Below are 16,470 nucleotides of genomic sequence, written 5' to 3' on the forward strand. Positions count from 1 at the left end.
CCTCATCTCACCAGATGGCCTATTAGTGGAACAGGCAGTCAACCTTGGCTTCCCAGCATCAAACAATGAAGCGGAGTATGAAGCGCTTCTGGCAAGACTAAAATCAGTACTCTACATGAAGGCCACCGAGCTAATGGTTTACAGTGACTCACAGCTGGTGGTAAACCAAATTTCAGGCGACTACGAAGCAATGGATGAAAGGATGGCTAAATACCAAGAGTTAGTCAGAAAAGAGATCATGAAGTTTGAAGTAGTGCGGATAGAGCAGATTGGCAGAGAGAAAAACAGTAGAGTAGACGAATTAGCAGGCTTTGCTTCGATGGCAGACACATCCATCCCACATTCATTGCTGATCGACTTCCTACCAAGACCAAGCATTGAAGAACCCGAAGAAGCCGAGGTATGTTGTGCCAAATTAGGCCCTTCATGGATGGATCCCATTATAATGTTCTTAAAAGATGGTGTCTTACCCGAAGAAAAGAAAGAAGCCAACAAGATTAGAGCAAATTCGCAGCGATTTTGGCTCTCTCCATCAATGGCCTTGTACAAAAAATCCTTCACAGGACCTTATTTGAAATGCGTCCATCCCAGCAAGGTTGAGGCATTCTTGTTCGAGATACACGAAGGCGTATGCGGAAGCCACCAAGGGGGGAGATCATTGGCTTACAGAGCAATTTCCCAGGGATATTGGTGGCCTTACATGCAAGCAGATTCAGAAAAGTATGTCAAGAAGTGCGAGAAATGTCAAAAGTTTGCACACCAAATACATCAGCCAGCTAGAGAGCTTCTACCTTTAACTAGCCCATGGCCCTTCGTAATGTGGGGCTTAGACATAGTAGGGCCTAGACATAGTAGGGCCACTTCCAACGGCACCCGGCAACAGAAAGTTTTTTCTTACAACAACAGACTACTTCACAAAGTGGGTGGAGACAGAAGCACTCGCATCAATAAAGGAGAAAGATGTGAAGAAGTTCGTCTGGTAGAATATTATCACTCGGTTCGGCATACCCAAGGCTCTAATATCAGACAACGACACTTAGTTCGATGGCAAAATTTTTAGAGGCTTTGGCGAAGAATACAAGATAGAATTCTACAACTCTACACCGGCATACCCCCAAGCAAATGGCCAAGCGGAAGTATCAAACAAAGTCGTCTTGGATGGATTGAAGAAAAGGTTAGAGAAAGCAAAAGGAAAGTGGGCTGAAGAGCTTCCTTATGTTTTATGGGCTTACTGTACCACACCTCGACGATCAACTGGAGAAACGCCATTCTCCTTAGCCTACGACATGGAAGCAGTAATCCCACTGAAAATTGGCCTCTCTACCATCAGAAGCGAAAATTTTGACCCTGAGTTAAATGGAGAAGCCATAGCCTTGGAACTCGACCTGGTGGAAGAAAAGAGAGAAAGAGCACTGGTTCACATCGCCTCATACCAGCAAGAGTTATCCAGAAAATATAACAAGACAGTACATCCAAGGCAATTCAAGATCGGAGATTGGGTACTGCGCAAAATAATGGGAAACACCCTGGTACCCAGAGATGGCAAGTTAGGGCCTAATTGGGAAGGACCTTACAAAGTGGTTGGATTAGCTAGCAAAGGGGGGCATACCACTTAGAGGATGGAGACGGCAAGACCATTCCTAGGCCATGGAACACTGTCAATCTCAAACTCTTTTATTTTTAGCTTTTCTTTTAAGTACATGTAATTTTTCTTTTTTTCAATAAAACAAGTAGTTTCTTTTCAGCGCAATTATTTTTTGCTGTAAAAGTTATTTTAGTGAGCTAGGGGCATTGTAAGCAGAGTTGGCTGGAATAACCAACTTTGCACTCTCTTCAGTCAAGATAAGGATCTGAGCTGAAGAGGTTGGCTGAAAAAACCAACACTTCTTCTAAGCCCAGGATAAGGATCCAAGCTGCAGGACGTTTGGCTGGAAAAACCAAACACTTCACTCAAGGTTGGTAGGAATAACCAACTTTGCGCTCTCTTCAGCTAAGATTAGGATCTAGGCTGCAGAGGTTGGCTGGAAAAACCAACACCTCTCTTAAGCCGAGGATAAGGATCTAGGCTGTAGGACGTTTGGTTGGAAAAACCAAACACTTCCCTCTACGTTGGCCGGAATAACCAACCTGGAGCTCTCTTCAGCTATGATAAGGATTTGGGCTGAAGAAGTTGGCTGGAAAAACCAACACCTCTCCTAAGCCGAGGATAAGGATCCAGGTTGCAAGACGTTTAGCTGGAAAAACCAAACACTTCACTCTAAGTTGGCATGAATAACCAACTTTGAGCTCTCTTCAGCTAAGATTAGGATATGGGCTGAAGAGGTTGGCTGGAAAAACCAACATTTGTTGCTCTTCAGCCGAGATAATGATTTAGGCTGAAGAGTGGTTGGCTGGAAAAACCAACACTTAGTACTCTTCAACCGAGATAAGGATCCAGGCTGAAGAGTGGTTGGCTGGAAAAACCAACACTTATTGCTCTTCAGCCGAGATAAGGATCTAGGCTGAAGAGTGGTTGGCTGGAATAACCAACTCTTAGTACTCTTCAGCCGAAATAAGGATCCAGGTTGAAGAATGATTAGCTGGAAAAACCAACACTTATTACTCTTCAGCCGAGATGAGGATCTAGGCTAAAGAGTGGTTGGCTGGAATAACCAACTCTTAGTACTCTTCAGCGAAGATAATGATCCAGGTTGAAGAGTGGTTGGCTGGAGTAAACAACTTTTGGTAATCTTCAACTGAAGTAAAAACCTAGGCTGAAGAGGTTGGCAGGTATTATCGGAGATTTCAAGGTCAAGACCGAGATAGGCATCTCGACAAGAAAATGTTATACTGCATTAAAGATTACAATTGAAAAGTAAATGCAAGCATAGCAGTTAACCGAACTAACAGTTGAAACAACTGAAGATTTCATTCCAAATTCAAGTCAAAGGTACAAAAGTGGGGCCTCAGCCCAGTCATGAACTTCATTAGCAGCAAAAGAAGAAAAATAGAAAAATCAGGAGAAAATGTATTCTAAATCGGCGTCCAAATCAACCCGGTCTTCACCCAGAGGTAGCTCGGTGGAGACAAGAACACCTTGGTTGAGCTCGATCGAAGGCACCGTGGCAGTCACGATAGTTGAAGGTGGGATGGAGTCTACTGGAGTGGGAGAGATAGATTGGCGACCGAACTGGGTGTTGGCTTCAGGAGCTTGATCCTCGTTGTCCTCTCCTTCTTGAAGAAATTTTTGTTGAATGGCTTGAGCGTACTCCGTCATATAGCTTGGTATGAAGTGCGAAGGAGGGTTCAGGAAGACCTCGGTTTCAGGACCGTGACCGAGCTGTGCCACGGCCGCTTTCTACCCACACTTGAAGAATATATCCTTAGCAGCTTCGCACTGCAGAATGTAGGTGGCTTCACCTTCTTTGTAGCCGCGGTCTTTCGCGTCTTCCACCTTCTTTTCTAACTCTTTTATTTTGGTGTTTTTCTTGTCCTCAAGCTTGACCAGCTCACGCAGATATTTATCTTTTATCACGGCCGCAACCTTCTGCTTGTCTGCCTCAGCCGAACTGACAAGACCGGTCAGGCGGGCCACTTCGGTCTGTAGCTCGGCCATCTTTTGCTGGGATTCTTTTAACTCGGCTGTTTTAGCATTGGCCTCTGCCATGGCCTCCCTAGTGGTCTTTCGAAGTTCCAGCACGCGCTTGTGTGCGACGTGGTTTTTCTGTAAGGCCTGCAAGAAGGGAGAAACAATTTTGAGATAAACCGAGCGAAAAGATGTTGAAATTTAGAGAAGAAAAAGTAGAACTTACCAACACCATTGATTTTGAAGCCGAGCGAATGGCCTTCAGCTCGATAAGATTGTCATGGTGATCCATATCGGCCGGAAGGCAGACGCTCTTGGCCAGATTAAAGGCCAGCATATGGTATTTTTCCGCAACCACTGAGTCGGAATCAGTGATAGCGCGGTTCTTGTATGTAACCTTTGACACCCACTTGGAGGAGCTAGCTCGGTCAGAGTGCTCCGATTGTGGGCTTGATGGTGTGGATTGAGGAAAGATGGTTTTATCTTCGTCGATAAGGCGTGGCTCGGTTGTGGAAGTCTGAGCACATTTGCTTGGGCAGGATGATGAAGGCTGATGGGATGGTAAGGCTACTACAATTTCCTGAGTCTGACCGGCATGTGGTACCTCGGGCTGGTTCGTCTCGGTGATGAGGGCTCTTACAACTCTCTTTTTTGCCATCTCTTGCTCCGCTGTTAATGTAATGAGGTTGATTTGTGGAAGAGAAGAATCAGGCTCAGGAGAGGGCTCCAGCAAGAAGTCTGTCACCCTGGTCTTTCGCCTGTTGCTGTATCTATACGTCGGCTCAAAGTTGAGTATCTCGGGCCAACTTCGATCGGGATGTCTTAGCGCGGCACGAAGGGTGGCAAGGTTTGGGTAACTATACTGCGACTTTAAAAAGTTTAAATCTGCATAAGGGAAAATTACAACGGTTAGTGCGGTTCAAAGCTTACAATTGAAGTAAAGAAAGTATAAAACTAAGCCGAGGTTATTATACCGGTGACTTCTTTGTTCTAGTTTATTCAGTCGCTTGGGATCTGGGCCTCATGGTCTTCAAATTCTCAGAAACCCAGAAAAAATCATCGTCGTTTACGTCTTTGTCTGGGGTATTCTTTATTATCTTTTCATGACGGCGCCGTATTCTTAAATAATAAACCCAGCTGTCCTCATTTTGGCCTAAAGAGTACTGTTGAAATAGCTCGGTCAAACCGAGGTTGAGGCCAAGCCGGCGGTTTAGCTCGGCGATGCCATTTATTATATGGTACAAATTTGTGGAAAGCTGGGTAGGGCAGAGGTTTGTTTGTTTAAGGAATTCGCAAAGAAGAGGCTGTACAGGGAATCTAAGTCCGGTTTCTACAATGGAAAGAAGGGTAAAAGGAACAAAGCCAGGGTTTCCCTAGGGTGTGGTATCTAGTTCGGCTAAGGTAAGATGGACATCATCAGGGATATGGTAGTCCTTTCAGAACTCAGCCATAGCACCTGGTGAGCTTATTAAGAACCTATACTTTCCCATATGGGTTTAAATTATGTATAAATTAAACTCAAGTGTTAGCTCGGGGCTGAGATGATATGGAATATCTCGGCTGAAGCGTTCAAGGGAGTGCCTGGTCAACTATCACGACCCAAACCCGGCCCTATGGGTTTAGCACCGTAACCGGCCAGTAATCCGAGATTACCGAAGGCCTGCTTAACAATAGTACAGTAAAACAGAGTACAGGGCCTGGCGGAAGCCAAAACAGTAAATAAATAATGTCCATTGAGCTGTGACAGTCTGTATGCCAAAAAGATTTTTCATGCGTTCGTATATTCACAACAGTACAGGCTATACAAGCATTTACAGACATTCAGTACAGGGATCTAATCCCTTGATAACAGTACAGTACAGTGGATAACAGTTTATACAGTAATACAAAACAGTAACAGGGACCAGCGGGGGAAAAGACACCCCAAGCCATAGCATGGCGAACTCGGAACCTCACAGTGAGGCACTGTGGTTGGCTTGACAAAACTGGAATAACCTTGACGCCTCTAGCTTTGGTCCGGTGCCTGCACACGTACATATATATATGAGCAGTGAGCTAAAGCCCAGTGAATAACATAAAGCGTAAAGGGGTTTAGAATGAATGTCCTTACAGTAATGAAAACAGTTTATTTCAATCAGTATTTCGGTTGCTCAGTACAGTAAACAGTCATATGTGGTACATCCATTAGCATACCAGTAACAGTAGGTCTTAAAAGACCGAACAGTAATGATGGCCATCAGTCAGTAAACAGTAGTGGCTCCACAAGGGAACCGACAGAGATCTCTGTAACAGTAACAGTAAACAGTAGGTACTAAGGATACCACAGTACAGTTCAGAAATAGAGGACATACATTCATTCAGTAATACCAGTTCAGTAAACAGTTCAGTTCAGTATTCAAAAGACAATCAGTTGAACATATCTTTACACAATTGTTACTCACAGAGTTTGGGCTACAGTAAGCTAGAGCGCGTCTCCCCAGTCGCCAACCCTACACAGTTAACAGATTAAACACACACTAAGCTACACAGCTAGGAAAGATACCAATTAAATCCCTAATTTGCCTTGGTGTGTTCTACATCTATATCCTCCATAAGATGTCTTAAACTAGGCCTAGGAATGCCTAGAATGGGATGAGGATGCAAAGATGTACTCAAAAAGCAGTTTCAGAATTTTGCAGAAAAACAGAGTCCCGCTCGAGCGCAGGTTTCCCCGCTCGAGCGGTTATGCAATAAAGGTACACGCTCGAGCGTCAACTTTTCCGCTCGAGCGTACTGTAAAAGTACTGGATGGGTGAAATCTCCGCTCGACGGGCGCTCGACGCCCGCTCGATCGTGAGACACATGACTCCGCTCGAGCGCCCAATCCTCTGCTCGAGCGGACTGTAAAACAGTGCAGAGATACTGGATGCTCGGATTCCCCGCTCGAGCGTCTCTTACCCCGCTCGAGCGGAAGTGCAAAATCTGGAGATTCCAGATTGCACCTCCAAGCCAAAAACCAAGTTCAAAAGCATCAAAACCGATCCTCTTAGGCTGAATTTCCAGAAAACAGTTGTAAACATATAGAATATCATAGTGCAAAACTCAATTTGAGAAATCAAAGCCCAAGGGTGTTTAATTGAAACCCAATTTCAAACCATTTTTCAAGAACAATATGAACATGCAAACATGCATGAATTCAAATCATTTTGAAGTTCCAAATTGATGCTCAAAGGAGCCAATTGTTTCCAAAACATGATGAAATCATGGACTTGAACATAATTGTGAACATGCAAGCAATATTTTGCCATGAACGCAACTCAAACTCCAACAACACTAACATGCATGCATGAAATATGCTCTAAATCAACAATCATGAACCAATTCTAGACTTATTTCACTAGAGGCTCAAGAATCTTGCATGAATAAGCTTAAACACAACAAGGAGGGGTTGAAATCCTTACCTAGAGCTTCAATTACAAGGTGAGAAAGCTTAATTTGCAACCTATACTCCAATTCCTTCAATTACCAAGCAATTTACAAGCAAAATGAGATGAAATTCACTCCTCTAGTTCCTCTCTCTCTCTAAGGTCGGCAATGCAAGGAAGAAGGCTGAGGAAAACATTTTGATTTAAGTGTAATGAACTCAAAGGTGTATAGGTAGTGGCCCACTCAAGGGCAAGGTTGTAAATAAGTCCAATTCATCTATTTAACTCGTTTTAATCTAATTTAATCATACCTAATCAGTTTTCAGATAATTATACCATAAAATCACATTAATTATGATAATCATAAAACACTAATCAATTTCTGGTTCGGCCGTCGATAAGGCCTTCAATTAGCAGTTTAAACATAAAACACGAACAGATAATCAAACAGTCAAACAGATGGATTATGTATTTACACAGATACAGTCAGTCAATTAATTCCGGATTCCAGTCAGTCAATTCAGTACTTTAATCAGTCCAATTGTCAGTCATAATCAATTCGGTTTAACGGTGATCGATGGTTATCGGTAGTCAATCAGTCATTAATCAGTAAACAGTATGAGAGTTGTTACAGTCTCCCCTCCCTAGAAAGAGTTTAGTCCTCTAAACTCGAGTTACCTTCATTGTGGAAGAAAACAGGGTTCAGTGGAAACAGTTCAGGATATCTTTTAGCCATGTCGTCTTCCCTTTCCCAAGTGGCATACATGCCACCATGGTTCTGCCAGTCAACTTTCACCAACGGGATCTCTTTGTTTCTCAACTTCTTGATTCGTCTATTTACAATCTGTATAGGCCGTTCCTCGTAGGTGTAGTCATCACTCAACACTACTCGAGTAGGCTCAATCACATGGAAGGGATCCCGGAGATAATCTCTTAACATCGAAATGTGGAAAACATTATGCATATGCTCCATTTCAGGAGGGAGCGCGACTTGATACGCCACCGGATTAATTTTCTCAATGATCTCATATGGTCCGATGTATCTTGGCGCTAACTTGCCTTTGACTCCAAAACGAGTCTGGCCCTTCATTGGTGTCACCTTCACAAAAACGTGATCACCCACTTCATACTCTCTGTCCCGTCTTCTGACATCCGCATAACTTTTCTGACGGCTCTGTGCAGTTTTCAACCTTTGTCGTATCAGTTTCACTTTCTCAGTTGTTTCATAAACAATCTCGGGCCCAAGCAAAGGCCCATCTCCAACTTCTGCCCAGCAAATCGGAGATCTACATTTTCCGCCATACAATGCTTCGAAAGGCGCCATACCAATACTCGAATGGTAGCTGTTGTTGTAGGCGAATTCAACTAATAGCAGATGACTCTCCCAATCTCCCTGAAAATCAAGGACACACATTCTCAGTAAATCCTCCAGAGTTTGGATGGTCCTTTCTGATTGGCCATCTGTCTGAGGATGATAGGCACTACTCAGCCTCAAATCAGTACCCAATGCAGTCTGTAGACTTTGCCAAAACCTCGATGTAAACTTCGAATCCCTGTCAGAAACAATAGACACAGGCACTCCATGCAGTCTCACAATTTCATCAATATAGATAACAGCCAATTTGTCCGCATTATAGATTGTCTTGACAGGTAAGAAGTGAGCAGATTTGGTTAGTCTATCAACAATAACCCAAATTGAATCCATACTTTTTCTGGAGCGAGGTAACCCAACGATAAAATCCATCGTGATATGCTCCTATTTCCACTCTGGTATGGGTAGGGGTTGCAATAATCCGGCAGGTCGTTGATGTTCAGCTTTGACCTGTTGGCAATGAAGACATTTGGACACAAAGTCGGCTATTTCTTTCTTCATTCCCGGCCACCAGAAATTCTGTTTCAGATCTTGGTATATTTTCGTATTCCCCGGGTGGATGGACAATTTCGAATTGTGGCCTTCTTGCAGAACTCTTCTTTTCAGTCCGATATCATTCGGTACGCACAGTCTTTCATGAAATTTCAGTACATTGTTCTCAAATTTGAATCCCGGTCTCGGTTTAGATTCTCTTTCTTCGATGACCTTCTTTAAGAAGTCATCCAGTTGCTGTTTCTCCTTAATTTCTTCAATCAGTACCGGTTGAGCAGAAATAGCAGCTAAGGTTCCACCTTGTTCTCGTAAGACAACTTCGATTTCTAATTTTTCAAGGTCACTAAGCAACTCTTTCTGTCCGGTAAGCAAACAGGCTAAGTTTCCAATCGATTTTCGGCTCAATGCATCGGCAACGGTATTGGCTTTTCCCGGATGGTACAATATCTGTAGGTCATAATCTTTAATCAGTTCTAGCCATCTCCGCTGTCTCATGTTCAATTCTTTCTGTGTGAAGAAATATTTTAAACTCTTGTGGTCGGTGTATACTTCACATGTCACCCCGTACAGATAGTGACGCCAAATTTTCAGTGCAAATACTACGGCAGCAAGTTCCAGGTCATGGGTCGGGTAGTTCTTTTCATGTGGTCTCAACTGTCGGGAAGCATAAGCAATAACTCTCCCATTCTGCATTAAAACACATCCCAAACCCTTATGAGAAGCATCACTAAACACAGTATAACCATCCGTACCTGAAGGTAAGGTAAGAACAGGTGCAGTCACTAATCGAGTTTTCAACTCTTGGAAAGCAGATTCTCTTTGGTCAGTCCAGTCAAATGATGTCCCCTTTTGTGTCAGTTGAGTCAATGGTAAAGCAATCTTGGAGAAATCTTTGACAAATCTTCTGTAATATCCGGCCAATCCCAAAAAGCTTCGGACTTCAGTCACATTTGTTGGTCTAGGCCAGTTCACTACAGTTTCAATTTTCTGCGGATCAACAGAAATCCCATCTTTGCTAACAACATGTCCCAAAAACATAACATGGTCAAGCCAAAATTCACATTTAGACAATTTAGCATACAGTTTCTGTTCTCTTAAGGTTTGTAGGGCAAGTCTCAGGTGATGTTCATGTTCTTCTATGCTCTTGGAGTAAATCAATATGTCATCAATAAATAAAACAATAAAATTGTCAAGGTATGGTTTAAAAATTCTGTTCATAAGGTCCATAAATGCAGCAGGGGCATTCGTGACTCCGAATGGCATAACTAAAAATTCATAATGGCCATACCTTGTTCTAAAAGCAGTTTTATCAATGTCTTCCGGTTTAACCTTCAGTTGATGATATCCCGATCTGAGATCGATCTTAGAAAACACTTGAGCACCTTGTAACTGATCAAATAAGTCATCAATGCGCGGTAATGGGTATTTATTTTTCACAGTTACCTTGTTCAGTTCACGGTAATAATTGGCTAAAAAAAGCAGCAGAAGTAAATTTTAGTAAGAGTGGCAATAACGCGGAACTATGTCTTTATTTCCCAATTTCCCATCATGTTTAGGTCCCACACTATTACCAAGTCATCTATGGATTCACTTTTGGATTTTAGAGGTCTCCTTTGAGATGTTAAGAGAAATATAGGAGTTCAAACTTGTCATTTGTGCAGGAATGCATGTTAAGAATTCACATGGTGCTTCTAAGAACTCGCGTAGTTGCTGGATATAAATTGCCTGCTACTAATCAAACATCAGAGAGGAGAAATATACATTTGTCACCCCCTTTATTCTTGATGAACCTTTACAATTGCTTTACTCAGGTTCTTATTTTTCATAGACTGCCAAGATATCTTAACTTTGACATATTAATGGCATTACCCTTTTTAGCTGGGTTGTCCATCCTGTTACAGGTCTGGAGGTGAAAACCCCATGGCTTGTGGACATTTAAGACTTCATGAACAATATTAGCCCTTTCAAGTAGTTGGAGTAAAGCTTCATTTAGTTGAGTGACATTCAACAATTTCAATTTCAATAAGCTGGCTGCCATCTAGAATTTAAAGCAATGGTATATGTTGCTTATACATCTGTCCATGGACTACCATACATTATTTTAATAGTTTTTTGAAAAGTGACTTTTTTTGTTGTAATGAATGTGAAGTAAGCCATAATATAGAGGGAAGCTACCTAGATTGTCATGTTACTTTCTTTTTTTCTTTTTTCTTGATAATTGAGAACCCATTTTAGATAGAGTCCTTTGGATCCACCAAGGAAGCTAAACTCGAGGTTCAAAGGTCACCCCCTAAGCTTGTGAACTGGGAAAATAGGGGAGAACATTTGAACCCTCATTAATAATGTGGGGAGCATACCCACTTAGCAACTCCGATGGCTACTCAGTGGCGATTGTCAGCTTAATTTGCAGTAAAGAATCCATTGTACCTAGTCGGCCTTCTCTCTATGACATTGCTTAGTATATTGCTGTAACTCCTGATCTTATCCTTGTTAGATAAAAGTTACAATGTTTATTTATTTATTGCATTAGCATTTTAGTGTGATTATAAATTGGGTGCAAAATTGCAGGTTTTGTGGATTAGAAAAAGAGGGCAGCAACCAAAGATATTGCAAGACTTGCTTTAACAGATCTTGCCAAGTACGTTGACCTTCCCATAGTCGAAAGCTTCAAAAAATTTGAAAGTTGGCCTTACCATACTCAAGAAAAAGTGCCAAGAATTTGGCATTCGTCATTGGCCATATAGAAAGATCAAATCGCTTGACAGTCTCATTCATGATCTCCAGGTGCGTTCTTTTGCTCACCCCTTTCTTTTTGACTTTTGCTGCACTAAACACCATGTTTGACTACCTTTTGGTAATTTTCCTATATGTTATGCTTGTTTCATTGTTTTTCTTTCTTTGCTTTTTCTCCAGAAGGAAATTCTAAAGCACTTTTCAAAGGCGTTAAGTTGTACTTTCTGTAGATTTTTCTTCTTGTGTTGCACGAGTGTCTCTAAGTAGACATGAAACAAAATTGAAGCATCCATTTTGCAGCACCAGAACATGAGATTCATTGAAATTTGAGAAGATTGTGCTTACAAGTGAATTATTTTATTATATATTGAAAGTATATTTAAAACTAAAGAAACGATAAAGTGCACTGCAAACCTACACAAGTGGGCCATCTTTTATGTCATTCATTTGCAAACTGAGAGGGAGATTTATAGTCTGGCTTTGGGCCGTGGAAGAAGCCAGATAGGATGGGGCCGAGCAAGTTTGGGCCTAGCTAACTTGGGCTTACCCGGGCTGATCTCGCCCGGTCGTGGCCAGGGCCTGAGGACGGTCTCATGTTTTGGACCGAGCTTTCCCAGATTGGAACTTGCTCGGTCGAGGCCCATTCCCGAGGTCCACCTTTGCCGAGACAGGCTTCTGCTACCTAGGTTGTGTGGGAGCACAATTAGCTCGGTTATGCCGGAATGCTACCGAGCTCGGCTGTATGGAGTTCGGTGAATAGAGCACTCGGGTACGCGGCGTAGCGCGGTCGTGAAAGGTCTAGGTGGTTTTGCCGCTCTGCCGGGCTCCGCTAGCATAGCCTGACAATTTGGTTAGGTGGTGATTGCAGGATTTGTGCTGGCAGATGGGAGAGCAGCACCACGTGTCAAGAGACTAATGGGAGCAGATCTGGGTGCAGAAAGTATATAAGCCAGTCTGCACCCCCCATGCTAAAAAAGGAAATTTGGTGAGAACAACCTAAACACTCAACTCTCTCCTCTCTCTCTAGATCCCTGAATGTATGCTAACTTGACCGTCGGAGGGGTTTTCTGGCCACACACCGCCAGGTAGCTTACCACCGTTGTGTTCGCAGGTCGATCGGATAGACAAGGAGCTTGGTGGAAAGGAGTACGGGCTCTGCGGAATATTTGCTCCCCGTACAATTGACGTCGTCTGTGGGAACTTGACAGACAAAACCTTGTCTTCCAAGCTCATTTGATCGCCTTCCATCGCGAACAACGACGAGATACCATTGTCCGCCATCGATGGAGTTACCCTGGAGTCAGCCAGACGGAGAGACAGACTCCCCTCCATTCCACCCATGGCGGACCTAGAGACTTCCCCATAAGGGCATTCGAGAGACGCGTGGAATAAGCGTGGAAGGAGTTTTGTCACTCTCGGAGCCCAGACGGACACCGGCGGCAGAGAAAATCACACGCCAGACGTCTGGAGCACAAGTTAAGGGACCAAGACGCCGTCATCTGAAGAATGGCGGCGGAGATGGAAGATCTCAAACGGCACGTCAAAGGGAAGGATGTTGCTGGAGTGGGAGACCACAATGAGCGCACCCAACCACGCCGTTCAGGCAGTTAGAGCCAGCGGCACACTCCCTCCCTTTGTATCACCAGAAGCTACAGGGTTGGAGAGTCTGACGCGCCTGAAAAGAGGTCTAGCGCGCAAGACAGTACCTATCAGCCCTCACGTCCAGCGACGACATCGAGGTATTCCTATTCCGCTTGCTCAGAGGACTTGCAGACAGTCTTGAAGGAGCGGGCTCGCCGGCGAGAGACTTAGCGGGTGCTGGCGCTCCAGCGGCTATCTTACGAGGGTCATGCCAGTGAAGAAGTCGTAATGCCACCACCCCGCCCAGCTGTGCCTCTCCTTCTAGACACAGATTTGGCAAGACTGAGTGCCACTCCCTTCTCCCTAGAGATAGAAACAACGCCGCTCCCCGCGGGTTTTCACCAGCCTAAGTTTACACTATACGACGAGAAGACCGATTTATACATGCATGTAAGCCACTTCCGACAGGTCCTGGCCGGACATAGGCGGAATGACGCTCTTATGTGCCTAATCTTCCTGTCGAGTTTGGGCGAGCTGGGCTTGAAATAGTTTGAGAGGCTACTGGAGGGAAGTATCGAAAGGTGGCAGCAGTTGGCGGAAGCCTTTGTAACTCGTTTCAAGACAAACACTAAAACGCCGAAGGATGTAGACCACCTTCTCAGTGTCAAAATGGAGTCGAGCGACACACTCAAGGCACATAACTCCAGATACTGGGAAACCTTCAATGAGATTTTAGATTGCCCGATTAACCTGGCAATCACTCAATATAAGTGCGGTCTCCCAGTCGGACATAGATTGCGGGACTCGCTTACTATGAGCCAGCCGACATCCATGGGCCAACTAATGTAGCGCATCAACAAACACATCCGGGTAGAGGATGATGCGGTGGCTTCCACCACGAAGACAACTCCGGTGGCAACAGACAAGAGGTCGGCTGGCAAGGTACACGCGGTTGGACAAGAGACTAACCGTCCAAATGATCGCGCAGAGGACTCTGATCGAGGCTCAAATCGTCGAAACTAGGGAAGGGGTCGTCGTAATGACCGAGATGACTACCCCCGCGATGACGTAGCTGATGCCAACAGAAGGTTGAAAGCTTGGACAGGCATCACCACAGTTTTTAAGATTCCAATCTATCGCATACTTAGTGAGATCCGTGACGAGGATTACGTCCGGTTTCCTGCTAAGTTAGGCGATGCACAAAAGGGTTTCAATCCGCGATACCGCTGCACATATCACTGGAAGCGAGGACACCGGACAGAGGACTGTTCACCGCTGAAGCGACACTTGGAGGAGTTAGTCGCAGCCGGACACTTGGATTTTTACATTGACGGGGGTGTTAAGGCTGCACATCCCACCCCGGCTGATCAACATGGACCGGATGACTTGGAGGCGCCCCCTCCAGGAGTGGTTAATGTGATCCATGGCATAGTGGAGCCGACGCATGTATGCAAGCTACGAGGAATGATTAAAAAGGCAGAACACATGAGGGAAGTGTCGTTGGTCCAGCTCGCGATCAAAAGGGGCAAGACCGAGGAGAAAGACGTGATTAGTTTCTCCATGAGGGACCTAGAGCACATTCAAATGCCACACAACGACGCCCTAGTGGTCACACTCCGCGTCAAAGAATTTGATGTCAAGCACATCCTGATCGACCAGGGAAGCTCGGTCGAGATCATGTACTACGACGCGTTCAAACAACTCAAACTCCGAGATACAGACTTGGCTCAGGCAACTTCTCTACTAGTTGGTTTCAACTCGCAACCGGAGTGGCCTTTGGAAAGATAATTTTACCAGTCAAAGCCGGATCCGTGGTCAAGCAGGTGGAGTTCTGGGTATTGCAGGTCCCGTCTACGTACAATCTGATCCTTGGTAGGGGATGGCTTCACGCTATGTAGGCTGTGGCGTCGACCTACCGCTAGGTTATGAGATTTTCCTCGGTTATGGGGGAAATTGAGGAAATTTGGGGCGATCAAGTCATGTCGAAACAATGCTTCATGGCAGTGAACGGGAGCCGAGCTGCCAAAGGTTTTGTCCAAATGATTGAAGGACCGGAAGACCGCGGAGTCCTTGAAGATGTGGGCGCCAAGGCTGAGGACAAAGTTGTTGAGGAGTTGGTAGAAGTGCGGATTGACACTGAAAGCCCGAACAAGTTCTTCTTGCTCGGCTCAAGCCTTACCGCCCAAGAAAGGACCGAGATGGTAGAATTCTTGATGACAAATATCAAAGTCTTCGCATGGTCGCTCTACGACATGCCCGGCATCGACCCGAGCTTTATTTGTCATCAGCTCAATGTTTTCCCCGGGGCAAGGCCGGTCATTCAGAGAACCAGAAGATCGGCACTGCACCACACCAAGGTAGTTGCAAAGGAGGTAAAGCACTTGCTTGAAGCTCGGGCTATTCAGAAAGTGCACTACCCTCGGTGGATTTCAAACACGGTCGTAGTGCCCAAGAAGAATGAGAAGTGGCGAGTTTACGTCAACTACAAGACCATAAATCAAGCATGCCCTAAAGACAGCTTTCCCCTGCCCAGAATAGACTAGTTGGTGGATCTAATGGCCGGACATAACAGGCTCAGTTTCTTGGATGCTTACCGCGGCTATCATCAGATTGCCATGCATGGCCCCGACCGTGAGATCACCTTTTTCACTACTCCACGGGGTCTCTTCTGCTACCGAGTCATGCCTTTTGGTTTGAAGAACGCCGGGGCAACTTTCCAAAGGATGGTGACCAAAATGTTTGCTCCTCTGCTAGGCCGGACGATGGAGGCTTATATCGATGACATGGTGGTTAAAAGCCAGCATCAAGCAGACCACTTGTCCAACCTAGCCGAGATGTTTGCCATCCTTAAACAGCACAAGCTACGTCTGAATGCGTCTAAATGTGCCTTTGGCGTGGGATCTGAAGAATTCTTGGGTTTCCTAGTCACAAACCGAGGTAGACCCCACATAGATCAGAGCCGTACAGGAATTGAAGCAGCCCAACTCGGCTAAGAACGTGCAGCATCTGGCCGGGATGGCTGCCGCATTTAACCGATTCATAAGCCGGTCATCAGATCGCTGCCGCCCTTTCTTTCGCGCCTTGAAATCCAAGTTTTCGTGGGACAAGGATTGTGACCGGGCTCTGGCCGAACTCAAAGAGTATTTGTCTTCTGCACCACTATTGGTAACGCCCAAGCCCGATGAAGAACTCTACCTTCATTTGGCCGTATCCCAACATGCAGTTAGCGCAGTGCTTGTCCAGTCAGCAGGTATTCAGCATTTACCCATCTTCTACGTGAGCAAAACCTTGCTATCGACAGAGTCGAGATACTTGCCGCTGGA

The sequence above is a fragment of the Camellia sinensis genome, chromosome 1, assembly GCF_055761805.1.
Source record: "Camellia sinensis isolate YWXY chromosome 1, ASM5576180v1, whole genome shotgun sequence".
Lineage (NCBI taxonomy): Eukaryota > Viridiplantae > Streptophyta > Magnoliopsida > Ericales > Theaceae > Camellia > Camellia sinensis.